The sequence below is a fragment of the Anabrus simplex genome, chromosome 2 (assembly GCF_040414725.1).
Source record: "Anabrus simplex isolate iqAnaSimp1 chromosome 2, ASM4041472v1, whole genome shotgun sequence".
Classification (NCBI taxonomy): Eukaryota; Metazoa; Arthropoda; class Insecta; order Orthoptera; family Tettigoniidae; genus Anabrus; species Anabrus simplex.
The window spans coordinates 39,203,609-39,218,171 of record NC_090266.1 but is presented as its reverse complement, the minus strand read 5'-3'; positions in this window follow the sequence as shown (position 1 = coordinate 39,218,171).

Below are 14,563 nucleotides of genomic sequence, written 5' to 3'. Positions count from 1 at the left end.
ATTACAATCTCAATTAAACAAATTTACAGTATCTAATTACATACACGTTATTCCCGGATGTAAATTTCAGCTGGATCCAACAGTTAATGTTACCCACTGCCAAGAAATGCAATCTCGTTTCAATGCGTAACACACTCTGCATGTCCCGTTATTCTCGAGTTGCGAACTCATATCAGCTGACGGCATTGAAACACGACCCCCGCTCCGCTGTGATATGAAACACCTGTTTCGTCCTGCCTGACTGGCCTCTCAGAATGAAACCTTTAACTTTGCCGAGATAATTAAATAATTACTATACTTCTGACCAACAAAATGCACATAGATTATAATTCAAAATGCCCTACAATAATTGTACACGTCGCAAATTCATACCGGCGTGGATTCCCACATTCTACTTTCCATCCTAAACATTATAAAAAATATTCCTCGGGCTTGTACATATCCCGGCATATTTACAGGCTTCCAATCACCTGATTCACAAATCCTATCTCAACTCATACGTCAAATCTAACACTTGCCTCAACTCGACGGCTCTCACTGACAAAAACTGGAATAAAAATACTTAGAATCCGCACAAATACATTAATAATGAACACTTCGAATAATGATCTCGTATTTTCCAAAACTGGATTTCACAAAATGACTGTCAAAATTCTACTATTTTTATTGTCAGTCAGACACAGTTTAAATGGGCATAGAATAACGTTTCACTTCGTGACAAAATTCACCACTCTACATTTCTCAACCCGACAACGCGCTTAAACTCGATTGAAAATGGATAACCATGCATTTCTTACATCATTCCCTAAAATTTCAAACAGAAAATTTTTACGTCAGATAAAATATCTTAATTTGACATCACAAAATATAGGCAATAAATTCACGGAAATGACAATCTACTCTGGAAGTGATATCACTTCGAAACACTCACTAATAACTTTTTACATGTCACACGGCACTCGCAATATTTAAAAAATTTATCCCAGCAGAAAATAAAACAAATGACCTTTCGTCATATTTCTGACATTCGCTAAAACATATGGGTGAACAACTGCGTCATAAAAAGCCATTTCAAATGCACATAGGTTTGACATCACAAAACAAGATATAGTAGGTGGTAGGATGGCAAGGCACCTACCTTAGGTTTACGTCGGATTCCATCCTTTGGCTCACCCGTGACCTTCCATCGCTTATCTAACCATTTTACATTTCTGGCCGTACAAAATAATATTTATTTTACCTGGAGTAAAACATTAAAAAAAGAACAACCCTTCACACGTGTCGCCGTTGATCGCAGTCGACTGATGGTATTTACTGCCCGCACACGAATTACTTTCAATCAATCAATCAATCAATCAATCAATCAATCAATCAATCAATCAATCAATCAATCAATCAATCAATCAATCAATCAATCAATCAATCAATCAATCAATCAATCAATCAATCAATCAATCAATCAATCAATCAATCAATCAATCAATCAATCAATCAATCAATCAATCAATCAATACTGATCTGCATTTAGGGCAGTCGCCCAGGTGGCAGATTCCCTATCTGTTGATTTCCTAGCCATTTCCTAATTGATTTCAGAGAAATTGGAAATTTATTGAACATCTCCCTTGGAAAGTTATTCCAATCCCTAAATCCCCTTCCTATAAATGAATACTTGCCCCAGTTTGTCCTCTTGAATTTCAACTTTATCATCATATTGTGATCTTTCCTACTTTTATAAACGCCATTGAAACTTATTCGTCTACTAATGTCATTCTACGCCATCTCTCCGCTGACAGCTCGGAACATACCACTTAGTCGAGCAGCTCTTCTTCTTTCTTTCAATTCTTCCCAAACCAAACATTGCAACATTTTTGTAAAGCTACTCTTCTGTTGGAAATCACCCAGAACAAATCGAGCTGCTTTTCTTTGGATTTTTTCCAGTTCTTGAATCAGGTAATCCTGGTGAGGGTCCCATACACTGGAACCATACTCTAGTTGGGGTCTTACCAGAGACATATATGCCCTCTCCCTTATATCCTTACTACAACCCCTAAACACCCTCTTAACCATGTGCATATTTATGTGATTACCCCAATGAAGATCTTTCCTTATATTAACACCTAGATACTTACAATGATCCCCAAAAGGAACGTTCACCCCACCAATGCAGTAATTAAAACTCGGAGGAATTTTCCTATTTGTGAAACTCACAACCTGACTTTTAACCCCGTTTATCAACATACCATTGCCTGCTGTCCATCTCACAATATTTTCAAGGTCACGTTGCAGTTGCTCACAATCTTGTGACTTATTTATCACTCTCTAGAGAATAACATCATCCGTAAAAAGCCTTACCTCCGATTCCACTCCTTTACTCATATCATTTATATATATAAGGAAACTTAAAGGTCCGATAATACTGCCTTGAGGAATTCCCCTCTTAATTATTACAGGGTCAGATAAAGCTTCACCTACTCTAATTCTCTGAGATCTATTTTCTACAAATATAACATCCCATTCAATTACTCTTTTGTCTAGTCCAATTGCACTCATTTTTGCCAGTAGTCTCCCATGATCCACCCTATCAAATGCTTTAGAAAGGTCAATCGCGATACAGTCCATTTGACCTCCAGAATCCAAGATATTTGCTATATCTTCCTGGAATCCTACAAGTTGAGCTTCAGTGGAATAACCTTTCCTAAAACCTTCTAAAGCCTTCTATCGAACCAGTTATTAATTTCACAAACATGTCTAATATAATCAGAAAGAATGCCTTCCCAAAGCTTACATACAATGCATGTCAAACTTACCGGCCTGTAATTTTCAGCTTTATGCATATCACCCTTTCCTTTATACACAGGGGCTACTATAGCAACTCTCCATTCATCTGGTATAGCTCCTCCGACCAAACAATAATCAACTAAGTACTTCAGATATGGTACTATATCCCAACCTATTGTCTTTAGTATATCCCCGGAAATCTGTTCAATCCAGCCGCTTTTCTAGTTTTCAACTTTTGTATCTTATTGTAAATGTCATTGTTATCATAAGTAAATTTTATTACTTCTTTGGCGTTAGTCTCCTCCTCTATCTCGACATTATCCTTGTAACCAACAATCTTTACATACTGCTGACTGAATACTTCTGCCTTTTGAAGATCCTCACATACACACTCGATTTGTTCATTATTATTCCGGGAATGTCCTTCTTGGAACCGGTTTCTGCCTTAAAATACCTATACATACACTTCAATTTTTCACTAAAGTTTGTATGACTGCCAATTATGCTTGCCATCATGTTATCCTTAGCTGCCTTCTTTGCTAGAATCATTTTTCTAGTAAGTCCCTTCAATTTCTCCTTACTTCCACAGCCATTCCTAACTCTATTTCTTTCCAGTCTGCACCTCCTTCTTAGTCTCTTTATTTCTCTATTATAATAAGGTGGGTCTTTACGATTCCTTACCACCCTTAATGGTACAAACCTGTTTTCGCATTCCTCAACAATTTCTTTAAACCCATCCCAGAGTCTGTTTACATTTATATTTACCGTTTTCCACCGATCATAGTTACTTTTTAGAAACTGCTTCATGCCTGCTTTATCAGCCATATGGTACTGCCTAACAGTCCTACTTTTAAGATCTTCCTTTCTATAACTTTTATTTTTAACTACCACGAAAACAGCTTCATGATCACTAATACCATCTATTACTTCAGTTTCCCTATAGAGCTCATCTGGTTTTATCAGCACCACATCCAGGATATTTTTCCCTCTGGTTGGTTCCATCACTTTCTGAATCAGCTGTCCTTCCCATATTAACTTATTTGCCATTTGTTGGTCATGCTTCTTGTCGTTCGCATTTCCTTCCCAATTGACGTCTGGCAAATTCAGATCTCCCGCTACAATCACATTTCTTTCCATGTCGTTTCCCACATAGCTGACTATCCTATCAAATAATTCCGAATCCGCGTCAGTGCTACCCTTTCCCGATCTGTACACTCCAAATATATCAAGTTGCCCATTATTATCTTTAGAAATGAGCCTTACACCTAGAATTTCATGTGTCTCATCTTTAACTTTTTCGTAGCTTACAAATTCTTCTTTCACCAGAATGAACACTCCGCCTCCCACCCTTCCTATCCTATCTCTACGATACACACTCCAGTGCCGTGAGAAAATTTCTGCATCCATTATATCATTTCTCAGCCATGATTCAACTCCTATTACAATATCAGGTGAATATATATCTATTAAATTACTTAATTCTATTCCTTTCCTTACAATACTTCTACAGTTCAACACTAACAATTTTATGTCATCCCTACTTGATTTCCAGTTCCCTGTTCCCTTATCACCGCTCCCTAGGCCATCCCGTTTCCCTGAATGTACCTCCCTATTACCCTTCCAAACAAATTTCCTAACTTATACGTACCACTGCTGTTTAAATGAAAGCCACCTGAGCGATGATCCCTATCTCCTACCCACCCATTATGATCTAGAAATTTCACTCCCACTTTCCTACATACCCACTCCATAGTCTCATTTAAATCCCCAATCACCCTCCAGTCAATATCCCTTCTACACAGTATTCCACTACTAACAATCTCCGCTTTCTTAAACTCGACCCGTGCTGCATTTACCAGATCCCACACATCTCCAACTATGTTGGTACTTATATCAGCTTGCCTTACGTTGTTGGTACCAACGTGAATCACCACCACCTTCTCCTTCCCCTCCTCCCTCTCTTCTACTTTCCTCAACATCTGCCTCAACCTAATTCCTGGATCACACTCTACCCTGGTACCCTTTCCTCCACGCACTTTCCCCACGTGTCTAACGATGGAATCCCCCATGACCAGAGCCTCAATCCTACCCACCTCATTTGATCCCCTCCCCTCCCGGTCAGCCCTATCTTTCCTGACAGCTGCAGAAGCTACTTGCTCCTCCCTTTTCTCTTTCCTTGACCCTGTTCCACCTGTCTTTCCCTATCCTCTACTCTACCTTTTTCCTTTCCTACCTTTTCCCTTCCTCCTACTTCCACACATCTCAGCAACAGTTCCCTGTCCCTCATCTTCCCTCTGTTGTTCTACCTGGAGTGACTCGTACCGACTTCGCACAGACACGTGTCCTGAATTCTGGTCCTGAATAGAGCCCTTAGGCTGTAATCTCCTTCCCCTTAGAACATTAGACCACCTGTCTTCTACAACTCCTCCCTTTCCTTCCCCTCCCTCTTGTACACCTACTGTAACCTGTACATTGTTTGAGGGAGTCCTATCTTCCTTCCTGTCTTCTGTGAGAATTCTAATTATCTCCCTCAAACTTTCCAACTTCTCTCTCATACCCCTCAATGCCTCGCCACGCCCACAGTAAGTACACTCGCGCTCCTTAGCCATTCTTTACGGGGGGAAAATGAAATTAAAAATAAAATAACTTATTTGCAAAAAATAAATGAACGGAGGGATATATTGTCTGGGATAGTACACAACAATAAGGTAATTAATGCACGACTACACTACAATACTACTTAGTCGTGCTCTATTTTTTTATCCTACAACCCCTGACAGGATTAAAACTGCTGTTAATTACTGAATATAGAAAGTAATAGCCTACACAAGAACTACACAATTCTAAACTGCAATTAAACCTATTCTAATTGCAACAACAGTATTTTAGTAAGAGTTTCTACGGATACCTCTACTACACCAGTACTGCACAAATATTTTACAATAATAAAATAATCACACTAAATTCTTATAGGATATTAGGCCTACTCGTATACTACTGTACAGTACACTACAGTAATTTTAAACTACTTTCAGACGTATCCTAATTACGATACCGGTACCTACCGTATGTCACTAAACTAAGCACAACTGAAATGAAATTTGCAAGAACTACTGCACTCAAAGATTACCAAAGAATCTAAATGCTTAGACAAATTATTATTAGTATTACGGTCTAATAGATACACACGAATATAGCAGGCAAGATACGGCACTATCTAAATGTACTGTATCTATACTACAATGTATCTACACTACAGTGCGTTTGGTTAAATGCTTAAGTATCGAAAGGGTTGCCGTACACGAAGAAAAACACGAATATAACTGGCAAGATACTATCTAATATATTATACCTTATCTTCACTACAATTCTACTGAAATGTGGTTATGTGATTATTACAGCTGTTGGATTACTATTATTTTCCCTACACCACGGGACGGAGAATAAAAGTTTCCTTAATTAGGCCTACTGAAAAATACGAGGTTGTCTACAATAATATCTCAAATATTTCTATCAAAACTACTACTACTACTCCAGGGACTTGAACTGCAATTACTGGGATATATGAACTTTATTATTATTAGCTAACCGCTCATAAATACTGAAAGATCGAGGGAGCGAAATATAAATTACGGATACTTTAACTACCTACTCAGAAGTACAAATGAATGTAATACAAGGTCAGCTGATTTTTATTTATATTTACTTGACTACACTACACCCTTTGTTCACGACTGTAGCCAACAATGCAATATTTGAATATGAGGAGCGACAATAATAGATAACAATACAACGACTGTTAACTATTACCGTGTAATCTCTTTAACTTCTTTTCAAATGAAAGTTTACAGGCGTATCGTGTTTTTTAATGTAGTAAATTAGTTTGAACGGATATCTATACGAAATACCGGAGAATTTGCTGCAGAAGTTACGGTACTATTCCTTATGATAATCTGCCTTTGTAAGTATAACCAACGAACCTACAGATATTTACAAATATTTTAAAGTTAATATTATTACCTAAAGTATTTCCTAAACCTAAATTCGAAACAAGGTACACCTAGCTAGCCTACTTAACCTAGAAAACGTAATTTACTGAAGACCAACTGAATTACTTGTTATAAAATTTAAATAAATATCACTACTCCCAATATCTACCAACAAGCACTAAACATCACTATATAAACAGCACTAAATGAATCAGATAAACACAAAATTTCGCTATTTCAATAGGTTTTCACTACTTTACCACTACAATAATGCAAGAGCTCTCTCAACAGCCAACCGTTCTCAAGCGCATCCAAGAATGCAACACAAAAATATTTTACAGCCTTATACTACTTCTACAGTATCTTGACCGTCCTTTTTAAAAGACTACTTTTGCTCAAACAAAATCCACTTGGATTCAAGACCCCAGCCACATCGGCCAAAATCTGTTCGTCGGACTTAGTCTACTTTTGTCGCTTGATTTACAGAACAGTCTAACTCTCTCACTCAAGATTTAATAAGACAATGCAGGGGTTTCAACATGGCGTCCATTCTATATTTATAGCCATTACCCCCTCTCTCCAGGCATTTTCCCTTTGCCGCCAAGAAAATTTGCGTAACTTTTTCGACTTAAATGAACCGTATTTAAAAGAGTTTTGGAAGTAACCATACATTTGTTAACTCACTAGCAGTAGTGATCCTGAACATTTAAAATTTATATTATTAATTTAACTGGTTATATGAACTCATTTGATAGGCACTACTTTTCTGTCGACTTCGCGTGGGGACGCTAGACACGCGCGCCCTTCTGAAATAATACACCAAAATTGCTTATCAGTCTCAAATCCGTCTTACTAAACACCAATTGTCTTAGAGGTAAATACAGGACCATCATTATATTGCAATCAACACTAATTCTTTCATTTAATTTTATTTATTCAACATAAACTTTCTTCTGTATCCTTCCACTGCCGACACGTGCGTATGACGTCACATCTCAGAGCGTGGGACGGAAAGTAGCTACCTCCTTGCCACGTGTTACTCCCGTGATATCAAGAAATGCTCAGAAATGTAGTAACTTTTCATACTTAAAATTCTTCGGGCACAAAGTACATGTATGTATGTATGTATGTATGTATGTATGTATGTATGTATGTATGTATGTATGTATGTATGTATGTATGTATGTATGTATGTATGTATGTATGTATGTATGTATGTATGTATGTATGTATGTATGTATGTATGTAATTGACTGCAGAGGCCTTAGGTTACCACCGAATACGGCTTTTCCCTTTGCAGGAAGATTAAAGCACTCGGCCAGTGACGTATAAAAGCCATTTCCCAGGGAGAAGAAACTCGGAGCGCAATGGTGGATTGTTCATGAATCGTGGTTTCATTCGACGATGCCCTTCCACCTGTGCATTCATCCTTTATTTCATTTTTTTTTTCAAATCCGATTCGTATATCCCAATGCTAACAGAACTGAAATCTGCCGAACCTAATACCAGTCAATTGCCAGTTGAGGTGGCGAAGCTCCAACCAACACCATGGCAGAAGGATATGCTGGCTGCCGGTAGCTGTCACACCACTTCTGGACTGTAACGTAAGGAGGAAAATGGAATGTTACTAGAATGAAACCTGCACAATAAACTGGGGGTCCGGAGATTTTTCTGACTCACCTCCATTTCAGCCAGCTCAAAGTTCACATAGAACGCAATTCGTAACTTGGCAGACCATTAGGGTTGCATGACATTTACGTAACGTAAAGAGGCACAATTTCTTAAGATTCTTGCAGAAGAAGTGAGGTGTGCGTTATGTATAACCCTAGGTAGAGAGAACTGTTTGATCTGGATGAAAGTCGGATGAAACAGCTGCCGTATTGTCTTTTGAAACCTGGCATCAGTGGTGCAGTTGTTTATTCATTTGCCTTGGTTACCTGATGTAGTTAATGTCTATGAAGGCTTCTCTTACACTGAACCAAGGTTCACAATATATGAAATTAATATAACTTACTGTAAAGGGAAATATAAAGTAATTTACCAATAACGTAATGATAACAGCAGGATCTTTAATAATAGTAGTAATAATAAATATAATAATTTTAACTCTATAGGCCTCGTCACAATTAAATAGAAAGTAAATATTTCTTATACTGCTCTTGAAATGAATAACCCAAAGTCAGCTTCATAAGTAGTCTAGAATGCAGTTCGAGAACTTCGCTATATCTACCGTGATGGAAAGGATGTACCTTTTGCGGGAGTGGTCAGGATGTTCATACTGTGAGAGCGATTGCTTGTTTATTGAGCATCTGAAAGCTTGGTAATCCTGGATGCAAGGTGATGTGGTTGTCCGGTAGACATTGGACATGAACCGGCCTGTTCACCTGCAAGTTAAAACATTGTTAGTTGGTTAGGATATGGAGAGATAATTTAATGCCGTTTCACAGTTAAAATTACATTAATGCAGTAATGATGAGATTTTTGCCATCTACTGGTTAATTTTGAGTTAATATCACTGCGGTTCACATCTCGTACAATCATTATAAATATCAACATAATAGGAAAAGAGGGGCATTGCTGGAGTTCTGATGATGTCAATACTCATTGCTACGCATGAAATTTCGTGGCCTGATATACCGAATAGAGGAATAAATACACACTCTGCCTGGGAAGCCATCGTCAAGCATAACGACAAGATTTTCACTGTTTTACTGAGTACAACTTCTGTCTTGTGTGACGCAACATCAGCCAGGTTTCTCTGTATTAGGGCCTACCGAGCTCGATAGCTGCAGTCGCTTAAGTGCGGCCTGTATCCAGTAATCGAGAGATAGTGGGTTCGAACCCCAATGTCGGCAGCCCTGAAGATAGTTTTCCGTGGTTTCCCATTTTCACACCAGGAAAATGCTGGGGCTTTACCTTAATTAAGGCCACGGCTAATTCCTTCCCATTCCTAGGCCTTTCCTGTCCCATCGTCGCAATAATATATATCTGTGTCGGTGCGACGTAAAGCAAATAGCATGTAGTAGTGCTTACCGCAGCATCTGTCTTGATAAATGTGATCCATAGTAAAGATCCAAGTTCAGTCTGAAGAATGTGTAGAAGGTGGCTGAGGATTCTCGTCACTGCTTATGCTTTGAAAGTGTTCCTTCCAATGTTGCAGGATTCCCCTCGGCTCATTTAGTAACTGATAGTTCCCATCTTTCACGTGTATGAGAAGTCCTATATCTTCACTTTCCATAGGTCACGATTTGGCTAATTGGGGACGATGACCTTCGATATTAGGCCACATTAAACAACAAGCAGCATCATCGATTTGGCTAATTTGTACGTACTGCCAGTTCCCACTGGTATGCCAAGTTGGTCATAGGACTCGCTTTTCCTTCTTCTTACTTCGTTCTTCTCTTGTGAATTTTATAGTGGGTCGTGGTTCAGTTGTCATTCCGTCTAAGCCACTTTCTTTGCTGGAACTGATTTCTAAAGCTTGCTTCTCCACCACCATATATTTTATAATGATGATATTAGCCGTTTAAAAGGGGCCTAACATCTAGATCATCGGCTCCTAATGGTATGAGATGTCACGAAAAGTCATGATAATAAAACTTTAAGATATATCCACTGAGTAGAATTTGAAAGAAATGATGACTGGGAATGATTATGAAAATAAATTATTCAGTGGTTTTAATTTGCAATGCCTTATTTTCTGATAAAATTAGAGAAAATATAGATTACAATGTGTAATGGTTCAAATCCTGTTACAAATATTTGTCTGTATTATTATTATGATTATGATTATGATTATTATTATTATTATTATTATTATTATTATTATTATTATTATTATTAGCGTGTTTTGGTGGATTAGCAGAGGAGAAAGAAGGTGCTGGGGTGAATGGGCCTTACTAAAAAGCCAAGATATGAATTGAAATTTCATTATAGGTTATATTTTCGAAATAGCAAAACTTAACAATCTTCACATAGAATTTCGAAGTTTAACAAATAACAACATGCCAACAAGTAACCGACAATCAGGTACAAGACCAGGAAAAGCCAAAATTTAGAGATAATTTAACAATCTGGGCTTCAAGCCCCAATTTTTACAATTTCTGAGCTCTCAGTTCACAACCACATATTTACCAAAGGGCAGAAAACCCCTCCGTACATGGAGCACTTACTCCCTACTTTGATTATCAAGCCTCTCTGAGGCACGTTTACCTCAAATAAAAGAGCTGATCCGCTCTCGACTTGTCTGAGCCTATTAAAGGCCATAACCGACTTTACTATTAACTGCCCTCAAGGCACAACTTACAAGGAAACAGGGGTATCTTGTACCCAACCTACTGGGCCTTAGCAGAAAAGAACACGCGAAGGAAAGGGCCCGCAACACCAAGTAGAATGGAGGCGTGTACTTGCACTCCTACATGAAACTTTTTAAAACCTACGAGGCACTAGACCGATGAAACAGGGGCTATTCCCAAACTATGGAGGTGACTCTTATAAGAAAATTTTAAGACATTACAGAAAGGAAGAAAACCAGTTACAAAACGTAGTCACCTCCAATCAATATGAAGGGGAGCTCGAGAGGGTAAAGCACTCTCTATCCCCGAATTGCAGGTACAGATTTTAATGTTTTTACATCAAACGGCAAAGAAAAATGACATGTCGCAAAGATAGTTTACATTGTAAAGGGGATTCGGACCTTTCCCGAGGGTTAAACTGCTGAGCTAGCAAGAAATAAATATGTTAAATGGCCATTACCTTATTGAAGAGCTGCTGCCTGATGAAAGAGGCGCTTCCCGCCTCCTTCTACATGTCCATACACTAGGTTATAAGTTGATGAAGTGGCGGAGAGACAAGAAAATCAGCAGTTTTTATACCCTTGGGGAAAATTTGAGACCTTTCATGAATAAAACAGCCACACCCACAAGCGTTTATTGGCTATGGTACACAGCCAAACACCAAATCGAAGAAGAAAGACACGATTGGTCAAAAATTAATTACATAAATAATTGATTGGCTAACTTCAAAACTGGCGGAAAGAAAAGATTAATATTGCCAACCCACAAATGAAAGAACGAAATTTAGTAATAAGAAAACTTATGAGTACAACATATCTTCAAGAAAGTTCCCTCACTTTGCACCAGGGTGCATGATCACAGTTTTTGAGTAGAGACATCTATGAGATAACGTGGAAACTTCTTGATCAGTGGAAAACAAAACAAGTTGAAATCCACACAGTATTGACAACTTCGTAATCACAAGATTTACGGTAGTGACATCTTCTTGAGAAACTTATGAGTTGTTTCAGTTTTTAAAGTTCAGAGTTTCTCCTGTAGAGCAGGATTTATTGGTGCAAGATTTAAAACTGCGGCGTAGCGGTGTACAATTTTTATTATTATTATTAGTATTTATTATTATTATTATTATTATTATTATTATTATTATTATTATTATTATTATTATTATTATTATTATTATTATTATTATTATTATTATTATTATTGTTCCGGGGTATCCGTGTAACGCAGAGGTTAAAAGAAGTGCCGGGGTGAATGGGTCTAGCTACAATGTCAAGAATTAAATTTAAAACTTAAACTGAAGGTTATATTTTCAGAACTTCAAACTTAACAATATTTCATGACAATAATACAGGTACAAGTAGCAATCACTAAACGAGATTGGGGAAAATCTAAGATTCAGAACCTTAACTCTTTGTGCTTTAAGCCCCTAATTTTACTGTTTTACGAAAGGAAGAGGTATTATTTAATGCGGGGCAGAAATCCCCTAATTCAAGAGCACTTGCTCCCTAAATCACAATATCTAGCCTCCCAGAGGCACACTTTACAGTTACAAAACTTGGAAAAGAACTAATATTCTCTTAGTTTCTTACTGCCTGCTCAAGGCTAGCTCAACTTACAAACTCTGGCCTCTTAAGGCACAACTTGCGGTATGAAAACTGACTTAACAGGGGTATTTAATACCCACCCTACGGGGGCCTTCATAGAAAAGGAACAGCTTAAATAACTGGCCCAAACACAAAATGAATGGAGGCGTACCCTGCACTCCAAGATAATAAACACTAAAAACCTAAAGGGCTCTAGGCCGATGAAACAGGGGCTATTCCCAAACTACTGAGGTGACTCGTATAGAAATTACAATTACTACACTTCAGAATGAAAAACAGTAATGAAACGTAGTCACCTCAAACCAAGATGAAGGGGAGCTCGAGAGGGTACATCACTCTCTATCCCCGATTTACAGTTAAAGATTTATGAAATGTTTACATCAGCCGGAATAAAGTTACATTTTAGAAAAGAAGGTTACATAGTTTCGCTCGGATTAAACTGCGGAGGTAGCAAGAAAGAATAAAGGTATATGGCCATTACCTTGTAGATGTACTGCTGACCGATGAAAGAGGCCGCCCGCCTTATGCTTTGACACACGCACACAGTAAGGTGACAATCAATTGGCCAAGAAACCTGAAAAGCCGCAGTTTATAAACCCTCAGGGAAGGTTCGAGATCATTCAGGAATAAATCAGCCACAGCCACTCAATTTAATTGGTCAAATCCAAAGTTACACTTCAGGATCGAACAAGAACACTGTGATAGGTAGAAAATTAATTATAGAAATTAGGGATTGGCTAGATTTAAAACTGGCGGAAAGAAAAAGGAAATATTGCCAACCCAAAAATAAATGAACATCATTCAGTTACAAAAACCTAGAAATACAAAACTTCTTTAAATTATACGTTCTTACACCTCGCACGAGGGTGCATGATCCTAGTCTTTTAGTAGTGTCATCTGTGGAAGAAAGTCCAAACTTCTTGATGAATGTAAAAAAAAACTAGTAGAAATTCAGTCAGTTTAGGCAACTGCACAATAACAAAATTGCATTCCATTTCTGTGGTGACATCTTCTGAGTAAAGTTCTAAGTTGGTGTAGTTCCAGTTTCACTGATGCATTTAGGCGCTGATTTTGAATGCGTGGAGTTGTGGTGTACCTCCCGGTACAATTGTTATTATTATGTCTGAATTTTTATTATTAGTATTATTGTACCCGTATTATTATTATTACTACTATTATTGTAACTATTATTATTGGTTGATTCAATTCTGTAATCTGATTTCGCTATATATGAATTAATTATCGCTTGCTTCATTGTAGTTAATTTATTGTATATATATATATATATATATGTGTGTGTGTGTGTATATATATGAGTGTGTGTGTGTGTGTGTGTGTGTGTGTTAGCATTAAAATCTGTAGAGTAAGAGTTGCTGCCTAATATCAGATATGGATATAGTTTGTGAAACCTTTGGACATTGCAACATTTGGTGTATTACTCTTACACTAACTGTCGAGAAATCGCACTGTCATTGTATGCATTTAGACTATGAGATAATTTCTGGGAGTTTACACTTTGCCCGAGGCTATTTCATTACTATATGTAATACTATGGAGCTGGGTGTGAGTTACATCATATACTCTTTCAGAACTGTCGTGTGTGTGACAACTTATGTCTATATCAAAGGCTGTATCATATAGCGGGTGTTCAGTCGGTTGGAAGGAGTTGAAAGCAGAGACTTGCCATGAAGTCTATTAGAGTCAATTGGAAGGAAACGGATGGCCAACAGTGATATGGATACGTGATCTTCAGTAACCAAATGGATTACATGTTCGGAGTGTGTTTCGTGTATCTGTTCGGTCGAGTTTTTGTGTCAGTTAGCTGACAGCCGAATATTGAGTCGTCGTAATGCTGACTAACAGTTATCGGTGAATTACTTGTTAAGTTGATTGT